This window comes from Gossypium hirsutum, chromosome D10 (assembly GCF_007990345.1).
Source record: "Gossypium hirsutum isolate 1008001.06 chromosome D10, Gossypium_hirsutum_v2.1, whole genome shotgun sequence".
NCBI classification, from domain to species: domain Eukaryota; kingdom Viridiplantae; phylum Streptophyta; class Magnoliopsida; order Malvales; family Malvaceae; genus Gossypium; species Gossypium hirsutum.
The window spans coordinates 25,245,811-25,252,578 of record NC_053446.1 but is presented as its reverse complement, the minus strand read 5'-3'; the positions used below and the strand labels follow the sequence as shown (position 1 = coordinate 25,252,578).

General features: G+C 26.9%; 1 long non-coding RNA gene across 1 annotated transcript; it reads right to left on the bottom strand.

Moving 5' to 3' along the window:
- Positions 1 to 2,963: 2,963 nt before the first annotated feature.
- Positions 2,964 to 3,540, bottom strand: LOC107916019 (uncharacterized). The gene is made up of 2 exons (XR_001689355.2): positions 3,329 to 3,540; positions 2,964 to 3,255 (listed from the first exon to the last, which is right to left on the bottom strand). It is a non-coding gene; the product is annotated as an uncharacterized lncRNA (long non-coding RNA).
- Between the last annotated feature and the right edge of the window lie 3,228 nt (positions 3,541 to 6,768).

Genomic DNA, 6,768 nt, shown 5'->3' with positions numbered 1-6,768 from the left:
ACAGAAAAACAACTTTTTATATTTAAAAAAAATAAAAATTTATTAAATCATATAATTATTAAACAGCTATTCAATAATGTTACAAAATAATCTCAGAATCAATCTTTTGGTATTTTAAAAATTCGATGAACCAAATAACTACTTTATGCAGCACAGTGAAGTGTTGGCTATTGCTTTTAACCAAACATAGCATAAGTGTTGAGCAACAAGCTAAAATTGGATAGTGTCGGTTGGTGCCATCTTCGGCAGGAGACAATGACAATGAAAACTGGATATTGTAGTAAATTTAGAATAATGATCGAAATAAGTTGTAAGATGCCTCTCTCTCTTTTTTTAGTTTTATTTTAACAAGACCACGTGAATTCATTTAGATTTAATAGAATAAAAAAATACATTTAATCTTCCATTATAAAATAATAAATGGTTTAAAAAGGGTATAATACCCTATACCATTTTTTATAAATTTAAAATTTAATTATTTTATTTATTATTTTCAAGAATTTAATTTTTTAATTTTTAAATTAAAGAAAAATTAAGTTTAATTGTTAACATTGTTAAAATTTGATTGTTAAATTCAAGTTTATTAAAATATCGTTTTTAAGTGATATGGTTATAAAAGAAATATTCTTTTTCATTTCAAAAGGATGATGATATAAAGATTAAAATTCAAATTTACAAATAGTATGAAACTTGTATAGCATATTTTAATCATTAATAAATTAATACAATGCATCGGTCCAATCATAAAAGCAATACAAAAATAAAAGAAGGAATTATTTGGCCTATTGATTAAGAGCGTCGGACTAATTTTTAAGGTTGTGGGATGAACTCGTAACCTGTTTAATATCCTATTCTATAAGAAAAGATAAAAGAAGGGAGGGATCGGGCTGTAATTCGTAAGTCATACACATTGTTCCATGCAAAATGTCTCTTTTCTTGGTATAGCTTTAACAAGTAAAACTGGTAGTAAAAAAACCACTCTCTCTTAGGGTTCACTTTAACCCCTGTGCCGTTCATTTATTATTTCTGGTGTTGCCTTCATTTTCTAAAGTTTGATAAAAACCTTTTTTTTTTTAATTTCATAATTTTTTATAATTAATTTTTTTGAATTTTTCCATGTTATAAAAATCACTAACGTGTCATGCCACATAAGCATAATCATCCGCTAAGATTGTATCTCATGTTCAACAAAAATGTTGACTGTTAGTTGATTAACGATGTCCATCCATTTTTACTTTACTTGACAAAAAATGATACAATAAGAATATAGCTTTGTTAGAAAAAAAGAAACGATAAGCAGAACATTGTAAAATATAATAAACGTTAAGGGCAAATTCTGTCATTATGCAGTTAGGAAATTACCAAAAGCAATTTTTTATAAATTAAAAAAAATATTATTTTCAGAATTTTTTATATTTTAATAAATTTAGAAAAATAAGTACATATAATTAGAATAATAAGATTTTAACTCAAATTATGACACTTCCACTAATATAATTTTATCATTTCAATGAAAATCACATTTAAATTTTATATTATCTATTTATAAATTTATATTACCCAATATTTTCACAACCATAATTTGGTTTTTATAAAATACTCAATTAATTTTTACAATTCCAAGTTAATTAATTAGACTTTTTCCCAAATTACCGAGAAACTATCCCGTGGATTGTTTTTAATGACTGAATGCTTTTCTTCAAATTAAATTGGGAATTAAAAATGTTTTTTCTTGAACCTATGTGATGTTATGATGGTCAAACGGTATTTATTACCTTAAGTGTGGCCTGACTTTGAGTTATATTGGTCACATTTGTTGTTCAGACTTTACCTTGTTATTATAATATGTTAAAAAAATGTCATAAGTTCTGTAAATTAAAATTTAGTCATTGTACTATTATTTTTAAAAATTAGTCTTTCTACTTTTTAGATTTTTAAATTTAGATCTAACCATTAATACTATTAAAATTATTTTGTTAGATTTAGGTATATTACTATATCTTTTTTTATTACATGACTACCAAATGAGTATTTTGTTTATTAATTCAAATGTCACACCAACAAATTTAACAAAAAAAAATAATGTTAGCAATTGGACTTGAATTTTGAAAATTGAAAAGCGACTAAATTTCTGGAAATAAAAGTATAAAAACTAAATTTCAAATTTGTGAAGAGTACAAAAACTTATGACATATTTAACCAAAAAATCAGTTTAATTTTTATTAATCATATTTAAATACAGAAATTTAAACTTATATCTTTCTTGAATTAAAGTGTTATAAAATTATTATAACTTTTCTCGTCTGTAATTAAATCCCGAACTCTAACCTTCTGATTTTGTATAACGAATCAAAAACCGTCAAGATATATAATATTAACCTCAATTATATTATAACGTAATGATTAAAATTAATTATTAACCGGAAATATAAAACATTAATCTAATTATTAACCTCAAAAATATAATATATATTAGATTAATGCCAAACATAAAAACTACATATGTTAGATTAATGCCACCTAATCAGAAAGGCCTGTACTCGCACATATACAAATACTAATATTGAATTTGTAATTACGGTAAAAGTATTATAGAGATTATTATATTAAAAGTTAGATTTTTTTTCTTTATTTAAAATATAAGTATATTAGAGTGTAAAATAATTCTTCTATTAAAAATTTTATCAATTTTTATTGTTTGGTTATTTTGTCAGCCACATCAGTGTTTAATTGTAAAAATAGATGAAATTATTAATAAAAATAACCAATTTACTTTTTAGCCTAATGTATAGAGACTAATTTATATATTTTTTAGTAGATTGGGCAATATGCAATCTGACTATAAGTATAAGAGCTCCATGCTACTTTTATGGGCTTATATAATCATAAATATCAAAAAATAAAATAAAATACATATTTAAAAATGCTATAATATACAAATAAATACAAATATATATTACATAAAAGATTAAGGTACTGAAATTATCTAAAATATATAATGTTTTAAGCAGGATTGCAATATTATGGGATCTAATAACAAGTATTTACACCAACAACATCTTAATAATATTATATTATAAGTATAAAATATTGGATTTAATCCTAATCAACCCATGACCGCAATTATAAAAAACCAAAATAATAATAACAACAACCATTATTAACGACCATTCTGCCCTCCACCTGGATGATGATCATTTGGAGGTGGTTTTGCTCCGATTAAATCCCTACGTATCACTTCATTGATCTTCTGCACTGCAATTATAAACCCAGAAAAAGAAAAGAGATGATATATAAGAAACATATATATAGTTTGAGTTCAACTTACCGATTAAGTGAGTGTTTGTTGGTGAAGATGGAGGCAAGAGTAGAGAAAACGATAGCAGTAGGACTAGTCTAAAAAGCACCGAGGATATCTTGTAGGCCATGTTTGGCCGCTGCAAAACTGATTTTTGGGCTGAAGCCAACGGCAGATTCTTTTGGAGGAGAAATATGACTTCCAAACTCACTCTTTTATATCAATAACTGCTTACCAAGTAAGTTGGCGTAAAGTTTGATCTATTTAGTGTTCTCTTTTCTTTTTAATTTCATTGCCCTTGTTATTTTATTATTTAAACACAATTAAAATACTATATTCTTTCAATATCTAAATAGTTAACCACATAATAACGCTTCTTCTCAGAAATTTAACTTTAAAACGATTAAACAAAATTAAATATTGGGTAAACTACATCATTAGTCACTAAATTATGGGTAAATTTTTATATTTTTAAGTTCCACCAATGAGCTTCAAGCAACAATTCGACGATCAGTACAATGGGTTAGTAACTATTGATGAGTAGAAAAATATATCTTAGATCCAAGTTGATTTGATGGCTATGGTCAGAGATTGAAGAAAATAGATGTTTTAATTTTGGTTCGTAAAATCGTAATACCTAAAGTTGTTTAATGAAAAACTAAACTGTAGAAGAGAAAGAGAAAAAGAGCTTTCAATTGATATAGACAGTGTGAACAAAGAAAGCCATATATCATCAATTTTAATAGTTCAATGACTTAAAAGAAAACTTTCAAATAATTCAGTGATAAAATTGTAACTTTTTTTAATTAAGTGACTAAAACATAAATTTACCCATAATTTAGTAACTAATGATGTAATTTATCCTTAAAAATCTAAGATGCGGACCGGTGTGAAAACTTCTACATATTTAAATATAATTTTTCTATAAAAGAACAAAACAACACCAATAATAAAATCAACGTCATATTACACATCGATGAAAAAATTCATTTTTTTTTTGTGAAAAACAATGAGAAAATTAATTTTTATAAGATTAGTTTGGTTTCACCAAAATAATAATATCAACAGAAGCTTGTTTTTCTTGGTCTCTCATTTTCCTTCCCACCTCATGTTTACATTTTGTTATTTTCTTAAGTATTTCCATCACTGTCTTTATAGTAAGAAAAAAAGAAAAGAAAAACCCATAGTTGTTTGGCATGTTCACGTATCAACGCCAAAAACAAAATTCCTCAATCTCCTCTTTTACTTCTTCGTTGAATTTTTTTAGGGAAAATAAGGTATTGCCAAGATGTAATTAAATTAGTCACTTTGACTTATTCTACGTATATAATGATTTAATATACTTTCTAAAAATTATTCTATGTATTTTAATATGTATAATGACTTAATATGTTTTGTATAAAATTATGAACAAAGTTCCAACCAACATATAATTGCCATCATGTTTGTGGGTCGTGTTATTTATACAAGCTTAAGGTCCACTAGAAATTTGAGAGGGTTTAAGTAAAATTATTAAGTCTGAAAAATGGGTTTGGTCCGTTTAGAATTAGACTGGGCTTTGGCTTAAACATTTAAGGCTCGAGTTTGACCCATTTTTTAAAAGTTTGTAATGTCTTATATTATAAATCTATACTATATACTACTATAATGTAAACATCAAAAAAATGTTAAGATGACTATATATAAAAGTTTAATAAATAAAAATATATATAATTATTAAATATTAATTAAAAATAATATAAATATATATATTTTTACTTTTTTTAAATAATATACTAGCCTAAAATAGACTTGGGTTAGCCATTTACAAATATGGGCTGGCTTGGGAAAAATTTTAAGCCCCTATTTAGGTCGGGCTGGGCTTGGAGAAGCATAAAGTGTGTTAATATTATGCCCAGACCCAAACCTAAAGTAATTCAGCCTAGCCCATGAGCACCTTTACTCATATGCACTTCCATATGTTATTTTAATATTTTTTAAATATGTAATTAAATTTTTAATTTTTAATTTTTATTTAAAATAATTTATTAAAATGAATTAACTTTTTTTATGGAAAACTGCTAAACTTTTATTTGATGTGGAATGATTCTCAATACAATAAAAAAAAAAGAAAATAAAACCAAAATTGAAAAGTTGTGAAGGAAGATAAAATGTTACCCCACCAAAAAAAAATAACTCAACCAAAAGATGAGCTCAATAGCTTCAGTTGAAGCATCAGAAACAAAAGAATTAGGAGCCCATCAGAAAACATCTTTGTCCCTTAAAAAATCTAGATCATAGGGGCCATCATCAAGCAACAAACACCGAAGTTTAATCTGGCAGATTAATCCACCACCGATCTTTCTCCATCGCGTCATCAGCTAATGATGGTGTAACACCACTATACCCGACCCGATTACCAAGTCAAATATAGGAATTTCACATTTGAGTGCCAGAGTAATTCTGGCTAAATTCAATTATCTGAACCTTTTTCTGAGCATATTTTAACCCTACAAACATGTTTTTAACATATTTTCAGTGTACAACTTAAAACAGAGTGAAACGTTTTAGTAAAAATTCTTTTTGAAACTTTTTTATGCAGAACAGGGCCCAAAGTATCGATACTAGCACTAGTGTCTCGATACCTGCACTTAAGTATCAATACCCCTATGTTGTATCGATATTTTTTTGAGCTTCGAAGTTGAAAAATTCAAAAAAAATACTATAATCCTTTATACTCTACTCGGTTTAACAGATTCAAATATAAGATGTCATAGTACTTACATACTTAGCAAAAATTTTACAATCTACGAAAGCCATACTGAATGTACCTCTTATTTATTTAAAATATTTTTGTCGAAACCACTTTTTTGATTTTTGAAAAAAAACGGGATCGATTTTGAAAATGGAAATGGGGAGTCGCCATCGATCTTTTATTGAGGTGTGATCGGATCACCTTGAAAATAATTTTGGGTCTGCGAATTTTGAGAAAACAGGTTCGGGAGTCGGTTACGCATGAGGAAGGGTTAGCACCCTCGTGCCGCCCAAAATTGGTACCAAGTCGATTGTTTAATGTCTTAATGTCGAAATTTTGAAAAGATTTTAAAACACGATCCTTTGAAAAGAAAACTTGAGTAAAATGAATTGGGCGATGAGATTCACTTATTTCAAATAAATCGTCACACTCAGTAAGTTAGAGTGCGACGTTTTAAATCCTCAAAATTAAGTTTATCTCTTGACTTTTAAAACCTATGCATTTTGAGAAGGATATCCGATTATTTGGGTTAACTGAGAAAATCAAGACCCAGTAAGTTAGGGCTCGATTTCACAAAATTCCTAAATGTCGAATATTGCCTTCATTTTTATTCGTTAGAAAAATCCTCGTCTTGAGAAAACCATATGTCATACCCAATGCGTTAGGACACAACGCGTCAAATTCCCGAGAATGAGCTTTTATTTATGTCCTCATTAAAAGGGGTATTCTCGATTAT